This window comes from Giraffa tippelskirchi, chromosome 1 (genome assembly GCF_054371585.1).
Source record: "Giraffa tippelskirchi isolate mGirTip1 chromosome 1, T2T-mGirTip1v1.2.pri, whole genome shotgun sequence".
In the NCBI taxonomy this organism is placed as follows: Eukaryota; Metazoa; Chordata; class Mammalia; order Artiodactyla; family Giraffidae; genus Giraffa; species Giraffa tippelskirchi.
In genome coordinates, this window is record NC_137275.1 from 189,254,184 (window position 1) to 189,275,146 (window position 20,963).

Genomic DNA, 20,963 nt, shown 5'->3' on the forward strand with positions numbered 1-20,963 from the left:
ATAGCTCTGTAAAGTCACATTATAATAAGGCCCTATAGGAAATTGAATCCCCATGGAAGAGGCTGTATTATATATGATTCATGCCAAACCTTGTGTCTTCATGGATCATGTTAAGCTAGCCGTACTGTATCATTTACGAGATATTTTTGCTGACTTGCTATAATAGGCTCCCAAACCAGTCATCCCCCTGGAGCTTATCTGAAATTTCAATAACTAAGTTAAAATATTACTTTAAAATACTTGTCTCTCGAGTGCTCTTTTATAACGATTGCCATAAACCTGACAGGAAGTTTAGGGCAAGAGAAAGTGGCCACATCAGCAGTTCTGCAATAAAGCCCTGGTCTCCCTCTTGTGGCTCCTTATTTGTGAGGTCTATAGACACAGCCTCAGCTGCCCTGTGGCTAAATTCTTCAACTCTGAGCTCCTCAAAGAATCCCAGGGACACACCTCAGAATGCTGCTGAAAGAAATCACTCAAGAATGCTTGAAAATGGGTTTCACTGGTGGCTCAGTGGTAAAGAATCCACCTGCCAATGCAGGAGACCCAGGTTCAATCTCTGGTCTGGGAAGATCCCACTTGCCACAGAACAGCTAAGCCCATGCACCACAACTATTGAGTCAGCTCTAGAGCCAGGCAGCAGCAGTTATTGAGCTCTCGTGCTGCAACTACTGAAGCCCTTGCACCCTAGAACCCGTTCTCCATAAGAGAAGCCCGAGCATTGCAACTAGAGAAAAGCCCAAGCAGCAAGAAAGACCCAGCAAACCAAAAATAAATAAATAAATAAAATTTTTCTAAAAGATTGTTTTAAAAGCATTTTTGCAAAGTAAGAAGCTAGAAGTAATCTGGAAAACATGATATCATTCAGAAGGCAGAGACAAAGGAGCAACAATCATACTTGGACAAGTCATTTCCTCCTTTCCATCAAGGATTAAATATGGTATCTGATATATAATACAGTAGCATTCCATTCCAAACAGTCCCAGAGTTGAGCAAAGAATTGTTTTTTTATGGTTTCTTTTTTACTTTAATGTAAAAAAATTTTTGAAGAGAGTTTTGTTTTTTGGTTTTCTTTTTGGCTGTATCGGGTCTTAGTTGCAGCATGCTGAGCTTCTATCTTCATTGCAGTTTGTAGGATCTTTAGCTGCAGTGTACAAACTCTTAGTTGTGGCAGGTGGGATCTAGTTTCCTGAACAGAGATTGAACCTGGGTCCCCTGCATTGAGAGTGTAGAGTCTTAGCCACTGGACCACCAGAGAAATCCCTGAGCAAGGAGTTAGATTCCTGGGAAGGAAAAACATGGAATGAGCCCAACACAGGGACGATATTAAGCCTCCCGTTTCAAAGTAGTTGATAAACCATCTCTAGGGGAATTTTATGTGGTTTTCTTCACCCTCTGGCACAAAATTGTTCACTGTGAACTTGGATTTGTGAGCCTGTCAATTCATGTGTCAAGCTTTGTATGTTGCTGTCTGAGGCTCTTGGTATGGGTCCCTGCTTTCACAAGTGCTTTGAAGTCTGCAAAACACTCTCACATCCATTTCTTCCTCTGAACCTCAGGGCAGTTCAGCAGATAAACCAAGGAGATAAAATCACAGAGCCTCCAAGTACAGGCATAGGGTCCCCCACTTTCCCTGAATGTCTCAGGGAGTCAGGAATGGTGGATCTGGGTCCCAGAATTCCCACTCCATTGCTGTTTCTCCCATGCCACTCTCATTTTACATTAAGCATGTTCTCTCTTCCGAGACATCCAAAAGAGAGACTTTCTTCCCTTACTTTTCAGGGAGACATGGGCTATTTTCACCCGCTAAGCAGCTCTTCTTTTCTTTGGGGAGCTACCTCTTCTCTATTTTTGCTGATACTGATACTGATGCTGAGAGATGGGCTCAGAGTCTCCCAACCTGGGCCAGAACCTCTCTTGCCATACAGTGTATCTTGAATTGGTGATGCACATATGGAAACTAAGAGATTACAGGTTTTCCTCCATTCACCCAAAAGGGAGAGTTGACTTGCTTCTGCTCTTGAGATTTGCAAACATCTGGTGCTATCCTTCTTAAGGCCAAGAACTCATATTTTTCTTAAGTTCATGTTTTGCTGGCCTACACTGAACTAACCAATTCACTTCCATGAACACCCTTAGTCAGCTGCCCCAGGGGAGGAAAAAGCCTTGATTTTAAGTCCTAGAAAAGCAAACAAACTTTAGCTTTTGGGAAACATGTCAAAAGTCATTTTTCTTGCAGGCAGGAAGATAGCTTTTTAAGATTTGTCTATGTATGCAAACTTGGCCTGACATCAGCAACCAAGTTTATGCAGGTCCTACAGCATCAGTACAGAAGGCCTCACAAATCTTTCAGGGAATGGTAACACCTTTCAGACAGCCAGTCATGGAGGAGCAAATAGTCATTAACCTTCTTTATCATCTTGACCAGACAGATCTATACAGGGTTTTGAGCCTAGATTGACTAGCATCCCAGGAGATCTTCAATAACCACCTGCCAAGCATTTTCAAAAAATACATCATGCTCTCCGAATTCCATTTGGCCAAATGAATTGGCATAGAGCCAGTTTCTCTTCCTTTGCTCTTGGAAATCATCCCCATTCTTCCCAGTGCTAGTCTGATGCAAAAATGAGAACCCAGTTGGCTCATTTGTAGAGATGTAGGTGGACCTAGAGTCTGTCATACTGAGTAAAGTAAGTCAGAAAGAAAAAAATATAATATTGCTTATATGTGGAATCTGGAGAAATGGTACAAATGAACCTATGTGCAGGGCAAGAATAGAGACGCAGATGTAGAGGTGACATGTGGATACAGGGGTGGGCGGAACAGGAGGGTGGGACAAACTCGGAGATTAATATTGACATATACACACTGTGCTATGTGCTGTGCTTAGTCACTCAGTCATATCTGACTCTTTGCAACCGCATGGACTATAGCCTGCCAGGTTCCTCTGTCCATGGGGATTCTCCAGGAAAGAATACTAGAGTGGGTTTCCATGCCCTCCTCCAGGGGATCTTCCCAACTCAGGGATCGAACCCAGGACTCCCGCATTGCAGGCAGGTTCTTTACAGTCTGAGCCACCAGGGAAGCCCAAGAATACTAGAGTAGCCTGTCCCTTCTCCAGGGTATCTTCCTGACCCAGGAGTCAAACAGGGGTCTCCTGCATTGCAGACTATTCTTTACCAGCTGAGCTACCAGGGAAGCCCATATATACACACTACCATGTGCACAATAGATAGCTAGTGGGAAGCTTCTGTATAACACAGGGAGTTCAGCTCAGTGATCTGTGTTGACCTGTGGGATGAAGGGGGAGAAACGCTTAAAAGGGAGGGGATGTATGTATACATATAGCTGATTCACTTTGTTATACAGCAGAAACACAGCATTATAAAGCAATTATACTCCAATAAGGAAAATTAGAACCCAAGGACACATACGTTTGCTTTCCTTTAACTCAGCCCTTCACTGGGGGCCATTACCTCTTCCTGGCCCTCCCTTACATCACAGTTTACTTCTAGCAAAGAAAATAATATTCATTATTTATTCTGCTGCACATATTTATATTAAAGCTCCCTATCCTAGGACATTAGCAGGCTCACTTTCAACTCTGAGTCAGCAGATGAAGGAAACATCCTGAGGGATAAACAGTCAACACTCTCTTTTCATTTCCTCCACCAGTACCCATGACCATGGCCACATTCTTTATCTTCTCTGGACTTTAGCTGTGCACTTCTAAGTTGAAGAGATTGGAGGGGATGAAAGCTAGGATCCTCTCAACCACTAACATTCTGCACTGCATGTCTACATTCTCCAGAGAGCTGCCACTCTCCTCTGTGATGGTCAGGCCTAGCTAGTCTGTGGAAATGGAAATCAGGTAAAACAAAGCAAACAAGAGACTTCCCTGGTGGTACAATGGTTAAGACTCTGTGCCTCCAATGCAGGGGTGTGGGTTTGATCCCTGGTCAAGGAACTATGATCCCATATGCCACACAGTGTAGTTAAAAAACAAACAAAAAAAGCAAACAAAACATCCCTAGCTTGAACTATAAATTATATGCAATTATTTTGCACAACAGCAAAGGAACAATTTTTATTTACATGAATGATGCTGAGAAATATTGACATGTGTCCACTGAAAAACAATGCACAACCTAAAAGTTGAGAACGATGCTTTATTTGGCAGACTGGCTAAGGACTTATTCCCTGAAGACAGCCTTTTAGCTCTGAGGGTCTGTTTTGAAGATAAGGGAGGAACCAGGATATATAGGAGTTTTTGTAACAGAAACCAAATAGCTGGAACTTCAAAAGATTACTGTTAATTAAATAAAAAAGACATCTTACGTTAATGAATTTAACACTTTTCTTTGTACAGGAAGATGCAAGAGTCTGGACTCATTGAAATCATTCCTTTGGTGTGCACCTTAACTATGTAGGGCCAGTATCCTGCTTTTCTCCACCTGAATTCCCTCCTGGTGCACAGTGGAGGAGGGTGGGAAGAAGGGACGGCTGCAGTGGCTGATGGTTTGATGGACATAACATTCTTTGTTTACTGATACGGCAAGTGACACTTTGATCAACACATGATTTGTGTATCTCTGAGAGTTTTATTCATTAGAACGAGGACAAATATTAAAGATAGCATTCCACTGCCATGAGCGAAAGTTGGGAGGGGACAGGAGCAGCATGCGGAGGGGCAGGGTAGAATAGGAACTACCTGCATCTCACCAAATTAATATGTATATAAGTAATCTGAAGAGAGCAGGTAACTTTGATACTTTCATCCGTAATTTGAAATGTTAAAAAATTAATTATTTTGATACACAGCAACTCCAACTAGTCTATGTCAGGTAGCATAGTGGGATACATAGTGACCCTCAAAAAGATATGTCCAGGGACTTCTCTTATAGTCCAGTGGCTAAGGCTTTGTGCTCCCGACGTACCCAGGTTCGATCCCTGGTCAGGGAAACAGGCCCCACAAATCCCAACTAAGAGTTCACATACCACAACAAAGATTGAAGATCTCAAGTGTGGTGACTAAGACCCAGCACAGCTAAATAAATAAATATCTATTTTTTCGAAAAGAGAGATGTTCATATCCCAATCATTCAGTTCAGTTCAGTCACTCAGTTGTGTCCAACTCTTTGCAACCCCATGGACTGCAGCATGCCAGGCTTCCCTGTCCATCACCAACTCCCAGAGCTTACTCAAACCCATGTCCATTGAGTCGGTGATGCCATCCAACCATCTCATCCTCTGTCGTCCCCTTCTCCTCCCACCTTCAATCTTTCCCAGCATCAGGGTCTTTTCAAATGAGTCAGTTCTTCGCATGAGGTGGCCAAAGTATTGGAGTTTTAGCTTCAACATCAGTCCTTCCGATGAACACCCAGGACTGACCTCCTTTAGAATGGACTGGTTGGATCTCCTTGCAGTCCAAGGGACTCTCAACAGTCTTCTCCAACACCACAATTCAAAAGCATCAATTCTTCGGTGCTCAGCTTTCTTTGTAGTCCAACTCTCACATCCATACATGACTACTGGAAAAACCATAGCCTTGACTAGACAGACCTTTGTTGGCAGAGTAATGTCTCTGCTTTTAAATATGCTATCTAGGTTGGTCATAACCTTCCTTCCAAGGAGTAAGCGTCTTTTAATTTCATGGCTACAGTCACCAACTGCAGTGATTTTGGAGCCTAAAAAAATGAAGTCTGCCACTGTTTCCCCATCTATTTGCCGTGAAGTGATGGGACCAGATGCCACCATCTTAGTTTTCTGAATGTTGTGCTTTAAGCCAACTTTTTCACTTTCCTCTTTCACTTTCATCAAGAGACTCTTTAGCTCTTCTTCATTTTCTGCCATAAGGGTGATGTCATCTGTATATCTGAGGTTATTGATATTTCTCCCGGCAATTTTGATTCCAGCTTGTGCTTCATCCAGCCCAGCGTTTCTCATGGTGTACTCTGTATATAAGTTAAATAAGCAGGATGACAATATACAGCCTTGATGTACTCCTTTTCCTATTTGGAACCAGTCTGTTGTTCCATGTTCAGTTTTAACTGTTGTTTACTGACCTGCATAAAGATTTCTCAAGAGGCAGGTCAGGTGGTCTTATATTCCCATCTCTTTCAGAATTTTCCACAGTTGGTTATGATTAGAGCCTGTGAATATTACCTTATATGGCAAAAGAGTGAAAGTCACTTTATATGGCAAATGATATGATTAAGAACACTGAAAATGAAAAATAAAAGGATATTGAAATGGGTAAGTATACATCCTAAGGCAGTAGAAGGAAAATAATAAAGACAAGACAAGAAAATAAAGAAGCAAAAAGAATATAAGAAAAGCTGGTTCTTTGAAAAGATGAAATAGAAAAAATTATAAGACTTACAGAAAAAATAGAGGCTATAAAATAAGCAACCAGAAATGAAAGAGTGGAAGTCTAGGTAGAATAGAGATCTTTCTACAGTATGAAACAATAATAATATGAAATGTTATGCCAGTAAATTTGAACTCAAAAAAGATTTATAATTTCTTAGAAATTTTCATAAAATTCTAAAATCCATAGAAAAAAGTATATTGTAGATAGATCATTCAGTATGAAAAAGAATTTTATAATTAGATATTGCAAATTTATAATTAAAATATTAATTATGTGGAAAAATAGAAAACAAAAATGTACCCTGTAAGTTAAAGAATTACCCAAAAATGTTTTTAAAAACTAGAAAATATTTTCAACAAATATGACAGAAAAATGTTAATTTAGTAAATGTTCAAAAAATACTTTCTAACATATACAGAGGTAAACATCCAAGTGGAAAATAGAAAAGATACAGGTATGCATAATTTACAAAAGCAGAAACCAAATGGCCTTTGAATTTTTTTAAATCCACCCTTTGCTCAACAACAAATAAACCAAACCAAATCAAACAAAAACAAAAAAATCTGAGAAAAGTTTTGGTCTCAGTCTAACTATAAACTGACAGATAATTTAAGAAATGTATGAACATTGGTATAAAGGTGCACTCTAGTATAATACTGGAGAAGGAAATGGCAACCGACTCCCAGTATTCTTGCCTAGAGAATCCTGTGGACAGAGGAGCCTTGTGGGCTGCTGTCCATAGGGTCGCACAGAGTTGGAGATGACTGAAGTGACTTAGCATGCATGCATGCATTGGAGAAGGATATGGCAACCCACTCCAGTATTCTTGCCTGGAGAATCCCATGGACGGAGGAGCCTGATGGGCTGCCGACTATGGGGTCGCACAGAGTTGGACATGACTGAAGTGACTTAGCAGCAGCAGCTGGTGTAATACTGGTCAGAGCTTAACTTGACATATTGCTGGATAACACTTTTAAAGTACATAGAAAACACTTTAAAACTATGTACATTCCTTAGAGTCAACAATTCTAGTTCTGTAATTTACTCTAGGAAAAATTCATGGATTTGCAGAAAACTTATTTCTGGGGACATTCATGTTTTTACCAGAGAAAATATGGTAACAAACTAAATATCTAGAAATGGGAAAAACAAAGCTTTGCGACTATTAAAGGCAGTGCTGTAATGGTGCAAAGGTAGACCAGCAGACCAACAGAACAGAAAATAGAGTCCAGAAATAGACTTACACAGACACAACCAACAGAGGCATTAGTAAAATTCATTGGGGGAAAGAATGACCTTGTCAATGAATGGTGTTAGAACAATTGAATATTTGTATGGGAGAATGAACTTCAAACTCTAGCTCACATCATGGACAAAATTAGTTTCTAGGGGATCATAGCTGTAAAGGTCGAGGTAAAATTATCAAGCTTCCAGAAGAAGACATAAACAAATAACTTCCTGAGTTTATGGTAGGTAAAACTTCCTTAAGTAGGATACCAAAAGCTTTAACCACAAAAGAAAAAGAAGTGATAAATTGGACTTTATTGTAGTTAAAATCTTCTATTCATCAAAAGACATCCCTTTGTGAAATCAGCATTTCATAAAAGAGTCTATCCAACAGCTGGTAAGCATATATGAAAGATGCTCAACACCATTACTCATCAGGTACATACACATTTAAACCACGGTTATATCAGCATATATCTACCAAAATGGTTAAATTAAAAAGACCCAGAATGCCCATTGTTAGTGAAAGAAATTGATTTTCATACACCCCTGGTGGGAATATCAATTGCTTCAACCTTGGCTAGTAAAACTAAATATACATTTATCCCATGATTCATGCCTTGGTACTCAAGAGAAATGAAAACATATTGGCACAAAGAGACTTATACAAAAATGTTCACAGCCACCTTAATCATAATAGCTACCCAACGGAAGTAACCCAAGGGTCTGTCAACAGATGAATGGATAAATTATGGTGTATTTATATAGCAAAATACTATGTGGCAACAAAAAAAAGGAATGAACCATTGATAAGTGGATAAATCTTTTAATAAAATTATGTTGAATGAAATGCAGATCCAAAAGAGTACTTTTTGGCCATACTGCAAGGCATATGGGATCTTAATTTCTCAACAGGGATCGAACCTGTGGCCCCTTCAGTGGAAGCACACAGTCTTAACCACTGGATCACCAAGGAAGTCCCCAAAAGAGTACTTTTTAAAAAATTATTCCACTTATGCAAAGTTCAAGAAAAGGCTGAAATAATCTATGGTGCTAAAAGTCAGAATAGAAGTATCTGAAGGGAAATATTGAAAAGGAAGTGATCTAAGGAAACCTGTACACTGACGGAATATTCTGAATACTGATTGTTATTGTTGTTGATGTTCAGGTGCCCAATCGTGTCTGACTCTTTGTGACTCCATGGACTTCAGCACACCAGGCCTCCCTGTCCTTCACTATCTCCCAAAGTTTGCCCAAATTCATGTCCATCCAGCCATCTCATCCTCTGATGCCCTCTTCTCCTTCTGCCCTCAGTCTCTCCCAGCATCAGGGACTTGTCCAGTGAGTCAGTGGTTCGCATCAGATGACCAAAATACTGGAGCATCAGTCCTTCCAATGCGTATTCAGGGTCGATTTCCCTTCAGACTGACTAGTTTGATCTCCTTGCTATCCAAGGGACTCTCAGGAGTCTTCTCCAGCACCACAGTTCAAAAGCATCAATTCTTTGTTGTTCTGACTTCTTTACGGTCCAGCTCTCACAACCATACACAACCACTGGGAAGGCCATAGCCTTGACTATATGGACCTTTGTCAGCAAAGTAATGTCTCTGCTTTTCAACACACTGTCTAGGTTTGTCACAGCTTTCCTGCCAAGATGCAATTGTCTTCTGATTTCATGGCTGTAGTCACCATCCACAGTGATTTTAGAGCCCAAGAAGAGGAAATCTGTCACTACTTCTACCTTTTCCCTCTCTATTTGCCATGCAGTAATGGGGCTGGATGCCACGATCTTAGTTTTTTAAATAATTAGTTTTAAGCTGGCTCTTTCACTCTCCTCCTTCACCCTCATCAAGAGGCTCTTTAGTTCCTCTTTGCTTTCTGCCATTAGAGTGATATCATCTGTGTATCTGAGGTTGTTGATGTTTCTCCCGCCTATCTTGATTCCAACTTGTAATTCATCCAGCCTGGCATTTCTCATGATGTGTCCAGTGTATAGGTTAAACAAACAGGGTGACAGCAGACAGCCCTGTCGTACTCCTTTCTCAATCTTGAACCAATCAGTTGTTCCATACAGGGAACTGTTGCTTCTTGACTCACATACAGGTTTCTCAGGAGATGGGTAAGATGGTCTGGTATTCTCATCTCTTTAAGAGCTTTCCACAGTCTTTTATGATCCACACAGTCAAAGGCTTTAGCATAGTTGATGAAACAGAGGTAGGTGTTTTTCTGGAATTCCCTTGCTTTCTTTATGATCCAGCGAATGTTGGCAATTTGATCTCCTCTTCCTCTTCTTTTTCTAAACCCAGCTTGGACATTTGTAAGTTCTTGATTTGCATAACGCTGAAGCCTAGCATGCAAGATTTTAAGCATGACCTTACTAGCATGGGAGATGAGTGCATTTGTCTGATGGTTAGCACATTCTTTAGTACTACCTTCTTAGGAATTGGGATGAGGATTGATCTATTCCAGTCCTGTGGCCACTGTGGGGTCTTCCAGATTTGCTGACATATTGAATGTAAAACCTTGATGGCATCATCTTTTAGGGTTTTGAATAGTTCTACTGGAATTCCATCACATCCACTGGCTTTATTAACAGCAGTGCTTCCTAAGGCCCACTTGACTTTGCACTCCAGAATGTCTACCTCTAGATGACTAACCACACCATCATAGTTATCAGGTTCATTAAGATCTTTTTTGTACACTTCTTCCATGTATTCTTTCCACCTTTTCTTGATCTCTTCAGCGTCTATTAGGTCTCTACCATTTCCATCTTTTTTTGTGCCCATCTTTGGGCAAAATGTTCCCTTGATATTTCCAATTTTCATGAAGAGATCTCTAGTCTTTACTCTCCTGTTGTTTTCTTCTGGTCTTATGCACTGTTCATTGAGGAAGGTCTTCTTGTCTATCCATGCTATTCTTTGGAACTCTGCATTTAGTTGGATGTACCTTTCCCTTTCTCCCTTGCTTTTCACTTCTCTTCTTTCAGCATACAGATTAGGCTGGGGCTAATAGATGACAAACATGTAAACATTTATTGAGATGTATACTTAAAATACAGAAAGTTTTTTGTATGTAACTTGTACCTTTAAAACTTTTAAAGAGATGTTGTAATAGAATCATGAATAATATGGGGAAAGGTCAACTTTATATTAAGTAAAAACAAGTTTTATTCATCGATTTATCCATTCAACCAACACTTATTGGGCATATATTAAATGCTAATCATTGACAGACGACACAGAATAATAGTGAATAAAATAGAAAATGTCTCTGTATCAGGCAGCTTACAATCTAGTGAAAAGTTTGGTAAGAAATAACTATATGTAAGATCCCAGTTATATGTGGAATTTAAAAAAAAAGATTGAATTTATATGTATAGAAAACAGACTGGTGGTTGCCAGAGGCAGGGGGAAAATGGAGGTGGGAAGCAAAATTAGTGAAGGTGGCCAAAAGGTACAAATTGTCAGTTATACAGTAAATAAGTCCTGAGCATTATAATATACAGCATGGTGATTATAGTTAATATTATTGTATTGTATATTTGAAAGATGCTATGGGAGTAGTTCTGTTTTCTTAAGTAGAACCTAGTTGCTTTACAATTTTGTGTTAGTTTCTGCTGTACAACAAAGTGACTCAGCTATATGTGTATACATATCCCCTCCCTCCCGCACCCCGCCATCCTACCCATCTAAGTCATCACAGAGCACCGAGCTGAGCTCCTTGTGCTATACAGCATGTTCCCACTAGCAATCTGTTTTACATACGGTAGTGTACATATGTCAGTCCTAATTTCCCCATTCACCCCACTCTACCCTTACCCCCACTCAATGCTCACTATACAGGCACAAAAATGTAACTGCATATGGTGTGGATGTTAACTAAAGAGTAACATTAAGCAATGTATACATGTAACCACATCTTTATGCTGTACACCCAAAACTAATACAATGTTATAGGTCAATTATATCTCAGTTTTAAAAAATGAAAGTTTGTGTAATGAACACATTAAGTTAAAATGTGTTGTTGTTGTTATAGTGTTAGTCACTCGGTTGTGACTGACTTTTGTGACCCAGTGGACTGTAGCCCCCCAGGCTTCTCTGTCCATGGAATTCTCCAGGCAAGAATACTGGAGTGGGTAGCCATTCCCTTCTCCAGGGGATCTTGCCAAGCCAGGGATTGAACCCAAATCTCCTGCATTGCAGGCAGATTCTTTACTATTTGAGCCACCAGGGAATCCCTAAAATATATTACATATCAATAAAAATAGAAAAGAAAGATCTTTAACACTGAGTGTTAGGGTAGTTACTAGATTGTTGAAGAAAATTTCACTCTGTTTCATTCTCACCTTGTCTTGCACGCACCTCATGTGCAGTAAACATTTTTTGAATGAGTGAGTGAAGTCATGATTGTCACCGTATAAAATCTATACTTTTTCAGATAATAAAATTCAATCTGTTTTCTGTCAAAACCCCAAAGTTATACAATATATTGTCTACATTGCAAAGACAATTACAAAAAAATGTTTAAAATTTTTTGGTAAGTTATTATAGCTATTTAATTATCTGAAATGCTCTTTGCATATCTATTTAAATCTATTTTTAAACATGAATTATTCCACAGCAAAAACAATGAGTATGTAGAGAACAGTGCATTATTGTAGTGTGTGTGCACATGTGTGCATACACGCATTTTGCCAATACATGTTTAAAATAAGCGTAGAATAAAAGACTGGAAAATTTTAACAGTGGTATCTGTTTGGAGGATTACAAGTAATTTTCTATTATCTTTGCTTTTATCATTTTCTACAATGACGAACATACTGCTTTCAAAATAGGGAAAAAATGTTATTGACAGAACATGGAATATAGGCATCTTGGTTCTAGGTGTTTCTCAGCAGAAAGCAAGCCACAGTATGCTCCCTAAGAACTTATAGCTTCTAAGTTTTGACAGCTGTGTAACACCTGGAGCAGCTATATACAACCTGAATGAACCTCTTTAAAGCAATCGGTGTAGAAGCTATATTAATAAAAGAAAGAGGACAAAAAGGCAGCCAGGAAAAACTTAATTGGCATCATGAAATGGTTTCTGCAGAGTTATTTGCTAAGCTAGGATCTTTCATTGAACATGAGGTCAAAGTCGTTAAATCAAAACCCGGAAAGAGTATGGACTGCAGTGGAGTATTTGTCTAACTGCTAAATCATATCCTTGCCTCTATCACTGACTTGTAGAATAGCCTTTGGAAAATTTATACAACTTGATTTCTCATTTATGAAATAGAGAGAATAATCTCTAATTAGAGTTCTGCTGCAGTTTCCCATGTGGCCGTCACAAACCTAAACTGTATTTCTACCTCAAAAGATCCACAGTGGGACACACACCCAGATCCCCAGTTGACCACTGTTTATTTCTTCCTTAAATCCTTTCATGTACCATATCATAGATCACAAAACTCTACACTAGAGAAAAAGTTGTTGCATGCAAATAAGTTAGAAAGGGAATTTAGATTATTTAGAAGTCTACAATATGTGATTAATCTGATCATTTGATACAGAACAGTTAGGCGAAAAGTTAACTCTGGAGGTTAGCTCTTGCTGTATGTACATCCTCATTTCTCTTAAGTTCATAAAGTCATTCAGCTATGTGAATCCACTTCACTTTGCAAGCCCTTTCTTTCAGAGCAAGTCATGTGTTCTAGAAAAATATTCTAGGTAACAGTTACGTTAATTGTAAGCAATGTATAGACATGTGCACATATGTACATATAAGGTGATGGTTAACTTTTTTTTAAGAAGGATTTTTTTTGGCTGCATCAGGTCTTAGTTACAGCATGCAGGATCTTAGTTGCAGCATATGCACTCTAGTTCCCTGACCAAGCTTTGAACCTAGGCCCCCTGCATTGGGAATCTTAGCCACTGGACCACCAAGAAGTCCTTCGTGATGGTTCGTTCACTTTATGTGTCAACTTGAGTAGGTCACAAGGGGCCCAGATATTTGGTCAAACATGATTCTGAGTGTGTATATGGTAGTGTTTCTGGGTGAATAAACATTTGAATCAGTGGACTTAGTAAAGCAGATTCCCTTCCTTAATGTGGGTGGACCTCATCCAATCAGTTGAAGGCCTGAAGAGAATAAAAAGGCCCACTAACCAGTAAGTAAGAAAGAATTCTTCCTGCTTCTTTCAAACTGAGACATTAACTTTTTTCCCTTCCTCCAAATTTGAACTGAAACATCTGCTATTCCTGAGTCTAAAGCTTACAACTTTTGGACTGGACTAAGCCATCTTCAGTACTGGTTCTTAAACTTTTGGATTTAAGTAAGAACTAAGCCACTGGCTCTCCTGAGTCTCCAGATTTCTAACTCACTCTGCAGACCTTGGGACTTGCCAGCCTCCATCATTGTTTGAGCTGAGTTCTGTGTGTGTTTATCTATCTATTGATATCGATCTCTCTATACATGGGGGGGGGGGTAGAATACTGAATAATACAATGTGAAAGATCTGTGTACTGAAACTATAAAAGGCTGCTGAAAAAAATTAATGAGGCGCCAGTCAGTGCAAAGACCTCTCACGTTCATGGATCGGAAGACATTATTGTCCATACTATCTAAGGTGATCTACACATTTAATGTGAGCCCTATCAAAATCTCAATGATGTTTTTGCAGAAATAGAAAACTCCATCTTAAAATTTATATGAAATTTTAACTGGCCCATAGCCAAAACAAGCTTGAGAAAGAAAAACAAAGTTGGAGATCTTACATTACCTGATTTCAAAATTTATTACAGGGCTACAGTAGTCAAAACAGTATGGTTCTATCATAAAGATAGCCTCATAAACTAAAGGAATAGAATAGAGAGTCCAGAAACAAATTGCCATATATGAATTCAAATAATTCTTGATAAGAATGTCAAGATTATTCAATGGAGGAAAGGACAGGATTTTCAACAAAAAGTGTTGGGAAAACGGGATATACATATGCCAGAAAAAAAGCTGAACCCTTACCTTACACCATATACAAAAAATAACTCAGAATGAGTTAAAGATCTAAAACTATACAACTCTTAGAAGAAAATATGAAAGGAAAGATTCATGACATTGACTTTGGCAATGGTTTCATGAATATGACAGCAAAAGCATAAACTAGGAAAAAATAAATGAATTTGACTTCATCAAAATAAAAAACTTTTGTACTTCAAAAGACACTGTCAATAGAATGAAACCAAAACCAATCCATGGAAAGGAAGAAGATATTGGCAAATCATATATCTGGTAAGGGATTGATACCCACAATATGTAAAAAACTCCTAAAATTCAACAACAGCAACAACAACAAAGCCCTATTGAAAAATAGACAAAAGATCTGAATAAGCATTTCTCCAAAGAAAATATACAGATTGCCAATAAGCTTCTAAAAAGATTCTCGGTATCTCTAATCATAGGGGAATAGAAATCTAAATCACAGTGAGATATTAATTTGCACCCATTAAGATAACTATTGCTTCCCTGATGAGTCAGTGGGTAAAGAATCTGCCTGCAATGCAGGAGACACAGGACATGTGGGTTCGATCTCTGGGTTGGGAAGATCCCCTGGAGGAGGAAATGGCAACCCACTCCAGTATTCTTACCAGGATAATTCCATGGACAGAGGAGTCTGGCAGGCTATAGTTCAAAAGGTCACAAACAGTTGGACACAACTGAGGGGAAATAGATGGGGAAACAGTGGAAACAGTGTCAGACTTTATTTTTTTGGGCTCCAAAATCACTGCTGATGGTGATTGCAGCCATGAAATTAAAAGACGCTTACTCCTTGGAAGGAAGGTTATGGCCAAACTAGATAGCATATTTAAAAGCAGAGACATTACTTTGCCAACAAAAGTCCGTCTAGTCAAGGCTTTGGTTTTTCCAGTGGTCATGTATGGATGTGAGAGTTGGACTATAAAGAAAGCTGAGCGCCGCAGAATTGATGCTTTTGAACTGTGGTGTTGGAGAAGACTCTTGAGAGTCCCTTAGACTGCAAGGAGATCCAATCAATCCATCCTAAAAGAGATCAATCCTGGGTGTTCATTGGAAGGATTGACGTTGAAGCTGAAACTCCAATACTTTGGCCACCTCATGCGAAGAGTTTACTCATTGGAAAAGACCCTAATGCTGGGTAGGATTGGGGGCAGGAGGAGAGGGGGACGACAGAGGATGAGATGGTTGGATGGCATCACCAACTCGATGGACATGGGTTTGGGTAGACTCCAGGAGTTGGTGATGTACAGAGAGGCCTGGCGTACTGCAATTCATGGGGTCACAAAGAGTCGGACACGACTGAGCGACTGAACTGAACTGAACTGAGCAACTGAACACAAGATAACTATTATCAAAAAAAAAGAATAGAAAATAACAGGTGTTGATGAGGATGTCATGAAATTGGAATACTTATGTGCTACTGCTGAAAATGTAAAACAGTACAATCCTTATGGAAAACAGTTTGGTTATTACTCAAAACATAAAAATAGATTTACCATGTTATCCAGCAATTCTATTTCCAGGTATATACTCAAAAGAATTCAAAGCAGGGACTTGAACAGACATTCACATAAATAGATTGTACATTTATACTTACAGAAGCATTTTTCACAATAGCCAAAAAGTGGAAGAAACCCAAGTATCCATCAATGGGTAAATGGGTAAACAAAACATGGTGTTCATACACAATAGAATATGATTCAACCCTTAGAAAATAATGAAATTCTTACACAGGCTACAACATGGATGAACCATGAAAGCATTATGTTAAGTGAAATAAGCCACTTACAAAAACACAAGTACTTTATAATTACTCTTATGTGAGATACCTAGAGTTGTCAAATCTGAAGAAATAAAAAGTAGAATTGTGATTGCCAGTGCCTAGGGGGAGTAGAGAATAGGACATTACTTATCTATCTATCCTATTTGTGTGCTCAGTCATGTGTAACTCTTTACAACCCCATAGCCTGTAGCCCACCAGGCTTCCCTGTCCATGGAATTTTCCAAGCAAGAATACTGGAGAGGGTAGCTATTTCCTCCTCCAGGGGATCTTCTCAACCCAGGGATCAAACCCTGAGTCTCTTGCATCTCCTGCACTGGCACAGATTCTTTACCACTGAGCCGCCAGGAAAGCCTAGGGTATTTTCTAACATGTGTGTAATTTCAGTGTAGGAAGATGAAAAAAGTTCTGTAGGTAGACAGTGGTGATGGTTGCCCAACTATATTGCACAACTTGATGGCACTGAACTGAATACTTTAAAATGTTCAAAATGATAAATTTTGTGATTTGTATATTAGTCCACAATAAAAAATAATCTTGAAAAAAAGTGCAAAATTTTGTTGGGGGAAATATTTGTGAGAGAGAATGGGAAGGGAGCTAGAGAGATTTGAGAGACCCATCAGACCAAGAAGCAATTACTTCTCTAAGGAAGGAATGGAGAAATGGAAGGAAGATATAATGGAAGCACCCTAGACTTCAGTTTAAAGAAATTTTGACAAGTTCATTGGCCAATGTCCATCATCACAAGTCCTCATTTTCTCCAAGAAATGGACATAAGGGTATTGGCCATCTAAGGAAGCAGCCCTAGGAAACATCAGTGGGTTTGAGCACACAGCCACTGGAGCCTTTGACCAATGACACTCTGTAGTGGGAGATCAGCAAAAAACATACTCTCATGACCACCCAAAGGCTTTACGTAGTCTGCTCACATCATCACTCTTGACCTCTCTGGCTGCTTCCACTTACATCTTGTGTTCCAGCCACACTGGTCTTGCCAGTCCTTGGAGACACTGGGCATGTTCCTACTGTAGAACCTCTGTGCATGTTACTGTGGCTGAATGTTCTTCTCCTGGGTTTCGATGTGGTTTGCTCCTTCACTTCCTTCACATTTTTACCCAAATACCACTTTCCCAATGAAGCCTGCCCTGGCCACACTATCTAAAATTGTAATACCCCTTCACTGACTCTCATACACATACTTTCTATCTCTCTTCTCTGCTATTTTCTCTTGCCATTTGTCAGTTTAAGACATAATGTACTCATTTATTTATATTATTAGTTTCATATCTCTCTTATTGGAGTACAAATTTCACATCAACGGGAGCTCTGAGTTGATTGGTTATTGTTGTTTATTCAGCAAGTAGAATAGTACATAGAATATATTAAGCATTCAATAAATATCTGCTGAATAAAACATTGAACACACAGAAGAAAAAAAAATTGAAAATATTAATACTTCTATTGCTGATGTGCAGATGAGTCACTACAAGAAATCCAGAGGGACATCTTCTTGGCAACATTTTGTTCACAGTTAGTCCAAATTTCCATGTGTACCCAGAAGGAAAAGACGTCATGAAAAATCTATAATTCAAACTTTTCTCAAGTTCAGAAAGATTTTTCATGACAAAAAACAAAAGCTTTTAAAGATGAAACTAAGAAAAAAGGGTCATCATCAAAGGGCACCTAAACCAACATGAAGTGACTCCTTTTGATTAAGAATGGGATAATTTGTGCATCTAAAAATTTACTGAAAGAAATTGATTCAAACACATTGAATTTTTTTTTAACTCATAGTTCTTAATGATAAAAAGAAAGAAAAGGAAAATTAAAACAACATCAAAAACAAAAACCTGGCCCTTGAGGCACAAGTAGGAAAGTTAAGGCATGGACTTCTTAATCCAAAGACTGGGAAATAAAATACACGGATTTAACATTTATCCTAATTTCATGATAATCAAATTGCTTTACTTGTAAAGAAACATCTTTCTTTTCAAAAAATATCAAGTCAATGAATGAGGAAATATAATAATTTTTAAATCATTATTTTGCAACCCCTCATGAAATGTTTGATTCAGTCGAACATCATCATGGGTGAAGTGATTAGAGGAGAACTTGATGGGGAAGTTACAAATAAGATATCAAGTTATCAGTTCAGTATCAGTTCAGTTGCTCAGTAATGTCCGACTCTTTGCAACACCATGAACCGCAGCACGCCAGGCCTCCCTGTCCATCACCAAATCCCAGAGTCCACCCAAACCCATGTCCATTGAGTCGGTGATGCCATCCAACCATCTTATCCTCTGTTGTCCCCTTCTCCTCCTGCCCCCAATCTTTCCCAGCATTATGGTCTTTTCAAATGAGTCAGCTCTTTGCATTAGGTGGCCAAAGTATTGGAGTTTCAGCTTCAACATCAGTCCTTCCAATTAACACCCAGGACTGATCTCCTTTAGGATGGACTGGTTGGGTCTCCTTGCAGTCCAAGGGACTCTCAAGAGTCTTCTCTAACACAACAGTTCAAAAGCATCAATTCTTCGGTGCTCAACTTTCTTCACCGTCCAACTCTCACATCCATACATGACCAATGGAAAAATGATAGCCTTGACTAGATGGACTTTTGTTGACAAAGTAATGTCTCTGCTTTTTAATATGCTGCCTGGGTTGGTCATACCTTTCCTTCCAAGGAGTAAGTGTCTTTTAATTGCATGGCTGCAGTCACCATCTGCAGTGATTTTGGAGCCCAGAAAAATAAAGTCAGCCACTGTTACCACTGTTTCCCCATCTATTTGCCAGGAAATGATGGGACCGGATGCCATAATCTTAGTTTTCTGAATGTTGAGCTTTAAGCCAACTTTTTCACTCTCCTCTTTCACTTTCATCAAGAGGCTCTTTAGTTCTTCTTTACCTTCTGCCATAAGGGTGGTGTCATCTGCATATCTGAGGTTATTGATATTTCTCCTAGCAATCTTGATTCCAGCTTTTGCTTCCTCCAGCCCAGCATTTCTCATGATATACTCTGCATATAAGTTAAATAAGCAGGGTGACAATATATAGCCTTGATGTACTCCTTTTCCTATTTGGAACCAGTCTGTTCCATGTCCAGTTCTAACTGTTGCTTCCTCACCTGCATACAGGTTTCTCAAGAGACAGGTCAGGTGGTCTGGTATTCCCATCTCTTTCAGAATTTTCCACAGTTTATTGTGATCCACACAGTCAAAGGCTTTGGCATGGTCAATAAAGCAGACATAGATGTTTTTCTGGAACTCTCTTGCTTTTTCGATGATCCAGAGGATGTTGCCAATTTGATCTCTGGTTCCTCTGCCTTTTCTAAAACCAGCTTGAACATCTGGAAGTTCACAGTTCACGTATTGCTGAAGCCTGGCTTGGAGAATTTTGAGCATTACTTTACTAGCGTGTGAGATGAGTGCAATTGTGTGGTAGTTTGGGCATTCTTTGGCATTGCCTTTCTTTGGGATTGGAATGAAAACTGACCTTTTCCAGTCCTGTGACCACTGCTGAGTCTTCCAAATTTGCTGGCTTATTGAGTGTAGCACTTTCACAGGATCATCTTTCAGGATTTGAAATAGCTCAACTGGAATTCCATCACCTCCACCAGCTTTATTCGTCCATTGAAAAAAGTAATCAATCTTAGCATCAGTAAAGGTTGAACAAGCAGACCTGCTGTGATGTAATACAAAACACACAGTATCATCTATGAAGTATTCTGGCCAAGAAAGCAGAAGCTGAACCTAATCCAGCTCTAGAACTAACTTCCATTTACAGGGATCATGAGTGACAGAAGGATACGTGACAGGGTACCACTAGGAAAAGCAGACAAACCCAGAAGGGACATTCTACAGGACAACTGACCCAACTTTTGAAACAAGTAAATATCATGGGAAAAAGTGGTGGGAGATCGTTCTGGATATTTTTTAAACACTGAACAACTAAATCTCTGCTGACTTCTTTATTGGATCCTCATTCAGATGAGTCAAATGTAAAAATATTTTTGAGACAATTGAAGACATCTGATTATGGTTTGGCTATCAGAAGGCACCAAAGAATTATTACTTATTATGCTATATATGAATAATGTCATTGTAGTTAGGTAAAAAATATCTGTATTTGTAGATTCATTGAACTATGGAAGAAAGAATGACCATTATATATATTTAAGTACATTTAGAACACTTTAGGAGAAGAGGAAAACAGACTAAGCCAATGGGACAAAAATATAATAATTATTTAAAATACATAATGGATATAATATATGTGGCTCATCATCCTCTCCATTTTGCATGTGTTTGAAAATTTTCATAAAATAATCAAAGACAATGGTTTACGCTAATTCTCAAGAATCAGAGTTTACCATAAGTTACAATTAAATCTTCCACTTAACCAACTTTTGCTACAACATCCCACAATATTTTTTTTATTTTTATTATTTTTTTCCTTTCGCCACACCCCAAGGCATGTGGAATCTTAGTTCTCCAACCAGGGAAAGCACAGACTCTTAACCACTGGAATGCCTGGGAAGTCCAACATCCCACAATATTAATTCATTTAAGTAAAGAAAAA

General features: G+C 38.9%; 1 long non-coding RNA gene across 1 annotated transcript in view; it reads left to right on the forward strand.

The window, feature by feature from the left end:
* The window catches only part of LOC145515675 (uncharacterized), a 143,143-nt gene that overhangs the window by 79,591 nt on the left and 42,589 nt on the right, over positions 1–20,963 (forward strand). The window lies entirely within an intron of this gene.